The sequence below is a fragment of the Nannobrachium achirus genome, assembly GCF_963921795.1.
Source record: "Nannobrachium achirus genome assembly, chromosome: 9".
Taxonomy (NCBI): Eukaryota; Metazoa; Chordata; class Actinopteri; order Myctophiformes; family Myctophidae; genus Nannobrachium; species Nannobrachium achirus.
The window spans coordinates 1,743,638-1,756,431 of record NC_137818.1 but is presented as its reverse complement, the minus strand read 5'-3'; the positions used below and the strand labels follow the sequence as shown (position 1 = coordinate 1,756,431).

Genomic DNA, 12,794 nt, shown 5'->3' with positions numbered 1-12,794 from the left:
GCGACTTTTAGAGCAACTTTCTCACTATGGGCTTCCCTGCCAAGCGACTTTGGGCGACTTTTACTTAGAAAAAAAACAAAAATTAATTTGGACCCCAAAAAATATAGTAGGCATGATAGAAATCGCGAAATTGCATGTTTAACCCCCATAGCAACCCCATCTATCAAACATGGCAGCCATCTTTGTTTACATTTTAGGAAAACATAATGGCTATTATCTTAAGAATGCCTGAACGGAATTCCAATCTTTTTTTTTTGTTTGAAAGCTGTGAACAGCCTGCACAAACATGGTGCATGATCTGTGCATGGGTGTGCATGATCTGTGCACTACAAATTACATGGAAGTCTATGGAGAGGGCTGGCACTAATGCCACTCGAGGGCATTTTTAATTGGCAGTAAGTGAGATGCGATCCATATCTCGTAAAAACACAAAACACAAACATTAACAGCGCATTAAAGTCGTCCTCCAGGATTGATTGACGCAGGGCTAGAATAGCCTCGATTTATGGTTTCGTCACGCGAGCGAGTGAGCGAGCTGGGCCGCGGCTCCCTTGGCGCTCGGTCGCGGTGCATGTGGTGATGGGGGGGGGATAGATCATGTTTTTTTAACCCTCAAACACCAGGAACGCACCAGAGTCGCGTTAGATTTTAACCATTATTTTATGCCTTTGAAAAAAAAAATAATAATGAAAAATCATGAAAGGTCTTTGAATATCTTTGACCCGATCTTTGACCCGACTTCTAAATCCTTCCTCTAAATCAGCTGTTCTCAAACTTTTTTCATGTCAAGAACCCCCAAAATGACTGGTATTTGGCTACGGACCCCCATTTCAAAATATCCCCCCCCCCCCAAAAAAAAAGCAAAATTTCAGTTACAAACGTTGGCTTAAAAAAAAATACAAATATTCAAAGACTTGAACACATTTTCACGACTTTTTCAAAAAATAGCAGATTTACAAGCTCACAGCGCTGAACTCGGTGCCGCGCTGTGAGCTTGTATATCTGCTATTTTTTTTATAGTTAAAGCATTCAATAATTCTAGGCCTGTGTGGCTTATTAATGTGGGACGCAGCGAGCGTGCGATGAACGTTCTGATGATCCTTGTGTGTGTGTGTGTGTGTGTGTGTGTGTGTGTGTGTGTGTGTGTGTGTGTGTGTGTGTGTGTGTGCGCGTGCGCGTGCGTGTGCGTGTGCGCGTGCGCGTGCGCGTGCGCGTGCGCGTGGGTGTGTGTGTGTGTGTGCGCGTGCGCGTGCGCGTGCGCGTGTGCGTGCGTGCGTGCGTGCGTGCGTGCGTGCGTGCGTGTAATCAGAGCCAGTCCTCTCATCGCTAGCTGTCCACCTTACTCTCTTGGCTTCATCGCTGGCCAGGGACGTGCTGGGCCCCTGATTCAGCCCGGGAAAAAGAGTTGTAGAGGCCCTCTCTCTCTATAGCGCTGCTGCTACTCAAATAGATGTGCCATTTCAGATCATGACAAGTGACAAGCCAGTGGGCCAATTACTGTACATGAGTTATATTTTGTCGTGGTCGGGTGGAAACCTTGTATGTCCAAAACCGTATGTTTTGTATTTATCATTTTAAAAATGATTTAAACTAGTGAAAACAGCCAATCTACAAGCACACAACGACAACGCCTCGCACCGCGAGGCGTTGTGTGCTTGTAGATCTGCTGTTTTTGTGCGACGGCCTTGTATGATGAAGCAGGGCTTTGCTTTGAGAAAAGATTTATAAATTTGAAACTTGGAGATACAAGGTTTCTGCCCGACAGTGACGATTTACTTTGTTGGCCACCCAGCCCCCAAAATGGAATGAAGGCCGACATTTTATTTTTCTTTTTTCCTAATGGGTTAAATTGGGTTAGGGACAATCCATACATCATTCTCTGATCCCCGGGCTTTGATCACCGGATCCGGACCGGATCCGGACCGGAACCGGACCGGATCCGGACCGGATCCGGACCGGAACCGGACCGGAACCGGACCGGGCAGCGGCACCGGAAAAGAACCAACCAACGGTGGTTCTGATTAATATATATTTTTTTTAAAACAATAAAAAACTCTGAATGGTAATAAACAAAGTGTCCCCCCCCCCCTCCTTCTGAGGGGGAGGAAGTCTGGATCATCTGGTTGAAATAAACGCATCAGAAAATGGAATCAAATAAATCCCCCCCCCCCCCCCTCCTCCTCTGTCTCTGGCTCCTCTGAGCAGGGGCGTCACACCACATCCTGGGCCCTGGGTCTGGGTGCAAGGATTCACTGTGGGCCCCCCATGAATGTTCTTCATAGGGGGAGGGAGTTTAACCCATTTAGACTGGGAACACATTATTTTGTGCTTTGACTATTGAAAAATAGCAGATTATTTGGTGGCTGCGCTGAGAGCTTGTAGATCTACTATTTTTGAACAATCGCGAACAATAGGCCCATGTCAAGTTTTTTTTTTTTTTTTCTTTTTTTTTAACCTATGTTTCTGTCAGTGGTGCTCAAACCTTTTTCATGTGAAGGACCCCCAAAATGATATGATTTGAACACATTTTCACAACATTAAAAAGATCTGCTATTTTTTCAATAGCTATAAATAGTATAAAATAATCAAGGCCCCTCCACATTGGGCCCTGGTAACTCAGTCCCACTCCCCCCCCCCCCCCCCCCTTGTGACGCCCCTGTCCTCCCAGGGCTCTGGCCTTGCCAGACAGTTAAGCGAGTACAGAGCGAGCGCAGAGAGCAGTGGCGTCACACCAAATTCTGGGCCCTGGGTGCAAGGATTCACTGCGGGCCCCCCATGAAAGTTAACTATTGAAAAATAGCAGATATACAAGCTCACAGCGCGGCACCGAGTGCCGTGCTGTGAGCTTGTAGATCTGCTATTTTTGAAAAGTTGTGAAAATGTGTGCCAAGAAACCTATGTTTTCATGTCAGTGATGCTCAAACTTTTTCATGTGAAGGACCCCCCATCTCAAAATATTTAGTTCCAAGGACCCCCCAGAAGCAAAATTTGAGTTACAAATATATAATATATAATGAGTTACATATATATAATATATATATACAAATATAAAAATACATAGGGTATATTCAAAGATTTGCACACATTTTCACGACTTTTCAAAAATAGCAGATCTACAAGCTCGCAGCGCGGCACTCGGTGCCGCGCTGTGAGCTTGTATATCTGCTATTTTTCAATAGATAAAGTTACTAGGGCCCCTCCACCTTGGGCCCTGGTAACTCTCACTTTCCTACCCCTTGTGACGCCCCTGACAGAGAGCAGAGAGAGAGCGTTGTGTGTCTTCTGGAGCCAGCCGTCCTCCTGTCTGGCTTTGTTTCGCTCCTTTTTGTTTCCTCTCTCAGCTCTCAAAAAGGCCAAACTAATAAAAGCCAACGTTACTGTTTTTATCAGAGTTGTTAGTATAAAGTTATGAGCCTTTATAGACGGGGGAACAGAGCCCCTCCCCCTTCCTGCATGTATGGGCATAAAAGGGTATGATGTCAGATGTCATAAACGTCATAGGACTTTCACATAAAGAATAAATGAGTAAGCATGTTTGGGCTCTCACAGCATATCTCCATATACAGTACATGGATATCCATATATGGGTACCAGGGGTCTCCATATATGGGTAACTGGTCCGTTATACATCACTGGCCAGATGGCCAAGAATTGTCGCCCTGAGGCGTCTTACTAGTATTAACATCAAAACAAAAGCCTTATCAACCCATTTAGAGCCCGGACATGAAAGGGTTAAGTTGTCCAGAGTGCCCACATCTTGTCCCGTTCACGGCCTCTCTCTTATTTTGAAGGCCAGAAGTAGATCAAGCTCACAATTTCCACTTGACGATGTTCAAGATTCACCCGTGACTAGTTCTGGTCCGGAACGTAAACAAAGATCTAAGATGGATGCCTTCATGCTTGTGCTACTTTAGCGAGAATCCAATGCCATCCTTGGCATCAAAAGTATTTTTTGGGAGAAAATGGACTGTAAAGATGAGAAAGACCGTTGTTTTCTATGTGATGGGATCACTATGCGTGCACGTGGACGTGCGATGGAAACGAATCGTGGACTTCACCAGTGATAGCCGGACCGAAGGTGAGCCCACACCAGCTTTACTGTATATACAGTATATAGCGTGCAACATCCCAGGATGGGCAATCCGGACATCTTTTAATATTTGGCGGGGTGGGCACTAAATGAGTTAAGGGAGAAAGGATCGCTTTAGTTTAGGCTATTCTATGAAGTCCAGCTCTATACGTCATTTCCGGGGTTTTGTTCCCCGTTCAATGTGATGACGTCATCAAACGATAAAGTCCACTTCAACCCAACTTTTTACTGAGTCGAGTCGACTTGCAAAAATCACGTCGTTAATGCCCTCCAACCCTCGGTGAGCTTGTATATCTGCTATTTTTCAATAGTTAAAGCATCAAATAATGATACACAATACTGTGTACCCGTTCTGAATGGCTTAATGCCCTCCAACCCTCGGTGAGCTTGTAGTACAGGCATTCTAGACAACTCTCCATAGTGTTTTGTGACATACTCGCCTGCCATCAGTGTTTAAATATGAGCTGTGTAGTCATCCTCCAGCACTGCTTGACACCTCCCTGATGCTTCGACAGCCACAGAAGCCAGTGCTAGCTGAGGCCATCTGGGCACTCCATACACCTGACCTTTCAGAAGTCACAGGCCCTGTTCAGCATGTGTTGGATGGTGGAGCACTTATTCAGCGCATCCCATGGACACGTGGATCCACTTACATGGACACGTGCAAGCCGTATGGCGAGTATGTCACAAAACACTATGGAGAGGCAGTTGTCGTGTTCGATGGATATGAGGGCACATCCACCAAAGACATGACACACCTAAGGCGAGCAGGTGGGAGGACTGGAGCAACCGTGACCATAGATGAGTACTTGCCTGTTACAATGCAAAAAGACGAGTTCCTTGCAAACAACACAAACAAACAGCAGTTCATCAACATGCTCAGTGGTCACCTACAGACACAGAACTGTCAGACACACCATGCCCCAGGAGATGCTGATCTCCTCATAGTACAAAAAGCAGTGGAATCTGCAACCACAACAAATACTGTGGTCATCGGTGATGACACAGATCTGCTCATCCTCTTCATCTACCATGCTGACCTCAAGTCACACAACCTCATCTTCAAACCTGAGACAAAAAAGAGCGTGAAGAAGCCACATGTCTGGAACATCAAATCTCTGAAACAGCAGCTGGGTCCCAGTGTGTGCAATCACATTCTCTTCATCCACGCAGTAGCTTGGTGTGACACTACCTCCCGGCTTTATGGCATTGGGAAAGCAGCTCCCCTCAAAAAAATCACAACCATCAATGAGTTCCGTGAGCAAGCTACAGTGTTTGACAAACAGTCAGCATCAACAGCAGAGGTTGTTTCAGCAGGATAGAAGGCTTTGGTTTGGCTGTACAATGGGAAGTCTGGGGAGGGTCTTGACTCATTAAGATACAAGCGCTTTTGTGAGAAGGTGGCTATTAGCACATCTCAAGCTGTAAAGCCAGAGAGTCTGCCACCTACAGCTGCAGCAGCAAAGTATCACAGTCTCTGTGTGTAGTACCAAGTGCAGCAGTGGAAGGGAACTGCATGTGAGCTCCTGCCGCAATAATGGGGATGGGAAGAGAATCATGGGGGGCTTGTCCCTGTCCAGACAGACTCCAGCTCCACAGGAACTGCTACAGGTCAGCAGATGCACCTGCAAGACAGACTGCAGTAGACTTGCACTTGCAAGAAGCATGGCATTGACTGCTCTGTTGCATGTGCAAACTGCAAAGACATGGGGTGTGCAAACACATGTCTGATTGAAACTGATGATGATGATGATGATGATGAGGATGATGATGATGAATAGTTTAAATATAAGGACAACATTGCTTTTATAGCTTTAAAGTTTTGTATAATGTTGTGTTTATAGTTTTACCTTTTATTGCATTCATAAACCATATTTCCGATTTTCTCTTGGGTGAAGTTTGTCCCTTTTTTCTCTCATAAAATGGCTATAATATTAACAATTTCCCTTTGAACAATCAATTTACTGCATGCAACACAGTTTCTAGGTAATTCTGGAAAGTATTGAACCTTTTCTTTGGACAACAGCTAAGAATAGCTATAGCCTATGTTAAATCAATTTTTAACATAGGCGTCAATGGGGAATTGTGACATCTCAGCATTTTTCACTATGTTCCAGCACTTGGATTTCTTAGGACTTTTGATATGTTATTACTAACATATTTATGAAGGAAAAAAAAGTTGAAAGAGTTTGTGTTGCAATTTGTTCAAGGTTGGCCCATATTTTTTCTTAGATTGCCTGTACTATTGGAGATCCGTTACCTTTGCAGGTCTTGCGGTCCACAGGGTGCAGAGAGAACCCCACCGGGCAGCTGCAGCGCACGCCCGTCACCGCGTCGTGACACGTGCTGTCACAACCACCGTTGTTCACCGCACACGTTTCTGTGAGGAGGAGACACACGCATGCACACACACGCACGCACGCACGCACGCACGCACACACGCACGCACGCACGCACACACACACACACACACACACACACACACACACACACACACACACACACACACACACACACACACACACACACACACACACACACACTCACAGTCAAACTCATAGCAAAGGGAAACAAAGTATACGCGCAACCACTTAAACCCCATGCAGCATCCATAAATATATATCCTGGGGAAAACGTTCTCGCAGGAAGATTAGGCGATGGACAAATAAAGCTCACAGTGCTTTGTGAGCAAGATATTTAATGGGTAACGGGACAGGTGGCCACCTCTGTGTTAAAATGGTTCATTTTTCCAATATATGTTAAAACAATAAAATTACGTAAAAAGTAGGGCTGGGACTTTGACTGATTAAATGCGATTAATTAATTACAGAAAATTAATAAGATTGAAAAAAAAATATATGCATTTTAATCGCACTTAGTTTTTGCACCACAGAACCTTCAGTTTCGGGCATACCGATCATAGCGATGCACCAACCAAGAAGAGACAACAAACGCAAAGGGAGAAGTAGCCGATCAGAGCGCTTTGTTTGGCCCAGTGGATGCGAAATTTAGATTTAAAAAACTCACTCGTTGATTCACTCGTACAGCAAAATGTGTTTTACTTGGAAAAAATGCTTCTCAGGTCAAATATCGATGTGCGATTAAAATGCGATTAAAATGCGATTAATTGCGATGAATTAATCACAGAGCCTGTAATTAATTAGATTAAAATTTGTAATGGCATCCCAGCCCTAGTAAAAAGTAAAGTAAAGTGATTAGAACAGGCCTAAACTGTTCTGTATCTGTTAAATGTGGAGGTACTGGAGGAGGTAGTGTGGAGGTACAGGTACAGAGCCCTGGGGGACCCCGTGGGGTTGAAGAGGTTTCCTCTACCAATCATTTCACCTCGTGAAGCCTTGAACTCAAGGAGATTGTTTTGTTTTCAACGCATTCTTGATCCAATATTCAGATATTTGATGAATTGAAGCATAAAGAAGTCCAAGGCAAAACGATATAAAACGCTCACCTCTCACACTGTAATCCGGTGTGGAATTAGCAAAATAAAATTGTCCAGATTCTAATTAGCAAATGTTTAAAATCACAGAAATCTCATCTCCATATCCTAACGTTTAGTTTGTTCATACATTATTAATTGGATCAGGAATGTGATGAAACAATCTCCATTAATGGAAATCCAAGTCTCCAAGGGGAGATCGAACAACAATTTTCATTTCGGGGGTGAAACTCCCCTTTAATAGTGTTGCCTTGGTCTACAGCTCAGTCAGAATGCATGCACAGACATGCACATCAACCTGCACATAGAAATACAGTCAGAAACATTATTAAATATGAACATGAAGCAGTTAGAAGAGGGCTGGTAGTAGCAGAATATGAACAGAAAACGAGTCAAGAGGAAAAGGTTAGAGTTGGAGCCACCACCAGGGATAAGGTTCCCAAACTCCCACGCTTGTCCATACTTAGTTGTTTGTGAGTGTAATGTTACATTCATGGTTTAATGTAATGTTTAGTGTAATGTTGCATTCAAGGCTTTAATGTAATGTTTAGTGTAATGTTGCATTTGTGACTTTGCGTTTGTTTGTTTCTCTTCTGTAGAAAAATGGAATCTGTGTGCCAATGAATGGTTCTCAAGCTTTATTCATCATATCACTTCGATGCCACAAGGTTTTTCACTACTAATTGTCTCCACCAGCCGAAGGCATGGGGGAGAGTATGTTTTCCCCTTTGTCCGTCCGTGTGTCCGTGCGTGCGTGCGTCCGGCCGTCCGTGCGTCCTCGCAGTTTGTTACCACCTAATCTCAGTCGCCGTTGGCCCGGTCGCTGCCAAAGTGAGCACACACACTCCCTGGATGCCAATTCAGAACCTCTGGGCCTGTTCTAGCGCCACCATGAGGCCGATGTTTGCAAAACACATTTCTGCGCACTACTCTTACAGATTTTGTCCAAAAATCCTACAAATTGGTAGGCAGTATCTCAACTCGAAGTTGCATATTCCATCCTGATTGGCTAAGATTGGCTTCCAAAGTTTGCAGGATTGAGCCGTTTTGAACAAAATGCCTCAAATCCCAAACGCGAAGTGCAATTATCATGAAATCGCGCACACACGTTCCCACTAGGTCGAGGAAGAAATGCCACTTCAATTTTTTTAAATCAGCCTCATGGTGGCGCTATAACAGGCCTATTTGTGGTTTTACCTATAACTCCACCGATCAGTTTCAAACTTTGTAAGCGCACTCCCTAGAGGCCAAGGAAAAACCTTTTCCCTGCATTTTTCACATCAGCCTTTTATAGCGCCACCAGGAGGCCGACTTATGTAAAACACATTTTTCCTATTATTCCTTGAGATTTTATCCAAAAATCATGCAAATCGGTAAACAGTATCTCTAGTCATGTGATCAAGTCCGATCCGTCTGATATTTCATATTCCATCCTAATTGGCTAATATTGGCTTTCAAAGTTTGCAGGATTGCTCCGTTTTTGAACAAAATGCCTCAAATCATCAACGAAGCTTGCCATTAGCATGAAATTTGCCACACATATTCCCACTACATCAAGGAACAAATGCTACCTTTTTCACATTGGCCTGTTATAGCGCCACCAGCAGGTAGACTTTAGCAAAACACATTTTTGGAACACAATGCCTCATATCATCCATGCAGCGACCGACTGCCATAAAAGGTCTAAGATTGGTGAAGAAAACATGCCACGCTTTTTACATTGGCCTTTTATAGCACCACCAGGACGCCTGGCCTGGTGGAGACCTGTGCTCGGAAGAGCACTGCTTCTAGTTATTATTTTTTCTTTTTACGACAAAAATCTACCAGCGAGACCCATACAATTTTGATTGGGCAATACTGCATTAGACCACGCCCCAATTGATATATGATATGATATATATATATATATATATATATATATATATATATATATATATATATATTTTTTTTTTTTTTTTTTGTATTATTTGTTAATCTATGGGACCTGCATCTAAACCGTGGAATCCTGAGGGTTCATTTAACTCTGAGAGGGTACCAATTTGTATCCATTTGGTTCCATTTGTGTCCACTCGCAGAGTCCGGGTCCGGGCAGTGGCATTGGCTCAGGGGTAGAGAAACCGGCATTAGAACACGGAGGGTTCCCAGTTGTGAAGAGTCCTTGAGCAAGACTCTGAACCCCTAACTGCTCCTGATGAGCAGGTTGGTGCCAAGCATGGTTTACTCTGACATCACTGTATGAATGTGTGTGTGAATGGGTAAAAAGAACTGTGGTAAATCAGCCAACAACCCACGACCCTCTCATGGTAAAATGGCTTACATATATGATGTTGGCTATAGGTTGAAGACAGAGTACAGCAGGGAACTGGCTGGACCTGAGGCTACATTAGGATGACAGCAAGGAGCCCCATGATTAAACTGAGCTCATAACGGTGACTCTGTGTCTTAATAAATCAAACACGGTGCTCTAAAGCACTGCTTTTCAACCTTTTTCATATCAAGATCCATTATTTAATCTGCATTTGAGCCACCGAACCACCATTTGACCCTCAGACCCAAAACTTAAAAGAATATTTTCTTGTCGTCTGTTGGATAAAGATTTTGTACACAATTCCATGCTGTATTGATGTTGTTATCATAGGAGAGATGACAGGCACAACGCGTGTCGCGGGGGGGACAGGGGTTACTTGGTTTGAGGGGCATTAAGGCCACTGTGGCCTCAGGTCATGCCATTGGTTTGAGGGGCATTAAGGCCACTGTGGTCTCAGGTCATGCCATTGGTTTGAGGGGCATTAAGGCCACTGTGGTCTCAGGTCGTGCCATTGGTTTGAGGGGCATTAAGGCCACTGTGGTCTCAGGTCATGCCATTGGTTTGAGGGGCATTAAGGCCACTGTGGCCTCAGGTCATGCCATTGGTTTGAGGGGCACAAGGCCAAACTGAGGGGCAACGACGGCCATGGACTTCATGAAATTCACCGTTTGTCAGCCTTCTGATTGGTCCCTGAGACTCCCTGACTGGCCAACCAGAAAAAATCATTCACTTTTTGCTATCGGGGGTGGAGTTTGTGCAGTGGAGAATGTTGCTTTAGGCTTTCATCACCGTAGGTACTGCGCGACACGGCGTGCGTGCAGTACGGCCCCGCGAGGTGATAGCGATTCCGCTCATTATAAGGAATAAGCTTCAACAGACTAGTTCACATGGACCTTATCAATATAACTAAGAGTTTCGATTGGGTACATATATTTTAAATGGGCAGAATTACGAAAGCCAGCCTATTATGTGAGTAGAACAATAATCTGGCTGTCATTTTCCTACCCAATATGCACTGCGCTTTCTCTTTCTATTTCTCTTCTCTCTCTGATCCAGAGGATTAAACTAATTAAAACATATATTTTCGGGGGAAAATTACTGTTTTGCAATGTAACTACTGTACTTTTTTCTTCCCTTTTTATTAATATCACGTAGATGTGTTTTTTTTGGTACTTTATATAGCTGTAATGAGGCTATGAACAATCTTTTTCCCCCATCCACTTCCACTATAAAAGAATCTGCAATGGTGATTCTGTCCCACTGGGATTAAACAAATTAAAACATATATTTTTGGGGGAAACCCCCTGTTTTGCAATGTAACTACTGTACCTTTGTCTTCCCTTTTTATTAATATCACCTAGATGTTTTTCCTTTGGTACTTTAAATTGCAATAATGAGGCAATGAAAATACCCTCTCCCCCCATTCACTGCCACTATAAAAACAATCTGCCCAGGGTCATCTGTACCACCATAGTAACAGGGCAGAATGGGGCGGGATTTGCAAATGAGAGAATTCCTGCCCTGCCTCTTACAGTGAAAGAAACACTTCTTACAGTGTAACAGTGTCTGTGCTCCACATTCATGAAGAGATGATGAAATGCAGATGAAGAGTTGCTAAAGTGCAACAGTGTTTCAGTGTGCTGGTCAGTCAGATGAGGAGGAGGGGGGGGGGGGGGGGGGGCGTGGCTCTGACCTCTGAACCCCACCGGACAGACCAGCGGTCAGCAGTGTTATTGGAGGAGCATTCACAGTAGGAAGGAGGAAGGGGAGAGGTCAGCGCAAAGGTCACAAGATAGCGCCGACCATGGCTGCTGTGGTGACTACGTGTGTTGTGTTCTGTCGGTGTTTTTGTGTTTGTATTTGAATGCAAAAATGTAGTATGCCAAAGCAAATTCCTATGTGTATTACACAATGGTTAATAAAGTAATCTGAATCTGAATCTGAATCTGAAAACAGGGCAAAGGTCACAGGGCAAAGGTCACGGGGGCAGGGGAAGAGAGAGAGAGAGAGAGAGAGAGAGAGAGACCCTCCACACCACTGCCATGATTCAGACCAGAAGACCCCAGAGGAGACCCCAGGTCTGGAGAGACCCCAGAGAAGACCCCAGGTCTCCAGAGACCCCAGAGGAGACCCCAGGTCTCCAGAGGAGACCCTGGGTCTCCAGAGACCCCAGAGAAGACCCAAGAGGAGACCCCAGATAAGACCCCGGGTCTCCAGAGACCCCAGAGGAGACCCCAGGTCTCCAGAGGAGACCCTGGGTCTCCAGAGACCCCAGAGAAGACCCAAGAGGAGACCCCAGATAAGACCCCGGGTCTCCAGAGACCCCAGAGGAGACCCCAGAGGAGACCCCAGATAAGACCCCGGGTCTCCAGAGACCCCAGAGGAGACCCCAGGTCTCCAGAGGAGACCCTGGGTCTCCAGAGACCCCAGAGGAGACCCCAGAGGAGACCCCAGGTCTCCAGAGACCCCAGAGAAGACCCCGGGTCTGGGGAGACCCCAGAGGAGGGGGAGGCGTAACATATTTACCATTGGGAAACAGCTGGGGCGCAGCCAACGTTTGGACACTCCTCTCTCCTGCACGCACACGCACGCACACGCACGCACACGCACACACACACGCACACACACACACACACACACACACATGCACGCACACACAACACACACGCACACACACACACACACACACACACACACACACACACACACACACAACACACACAACACACACGCACACACCAGAAAAATGTTCCTCTCAATATCCATGTCTTCTCACATTCCACTACAGTTGTACAGTGTTACTGTACAAGCACACGCACATTCTGATTTGTTACAGTCTGAAGTTTCCAAAAATGTATAGTTTTCCTGATCTCCAGAAAATTTTAACGAACCTTCATTTTTGGACAAATGAAACTGGACTATATTAGGTTGTTGACTGAACC

General features: G+C 45.0%; 1 pseudogene across 1 annotated transcript in view; it reads right to left on the bottom strand.

The window, feature by feature from the left end:
• The window catches only part of LOC308291799 (signal peptide, CUB and EGF-like domain-containing protein 3), a 125,114-nt pseudogene that overhangs the window by 65,006 nt on the left and 47,314 nt on the right, over nucleotides 1-12,794 (bottom strand). The window contains exons 10-11 of the transcript XR_013963354.1: nucleotides 12,379-12,426; nucleotides 6,351-6,470 (exon numbers count right to left, since the gene is read on the bottom strand). The product of XR_013963354.1 is annotated as a signal peptide, CUB and EGF-like domain-containing protein 3 (transcript). The remainder of the gene's footprint in view (nucleotides 1-6,350; nucleotides 6,471-12,378; nucleotides 12,427-12,794) is intronic.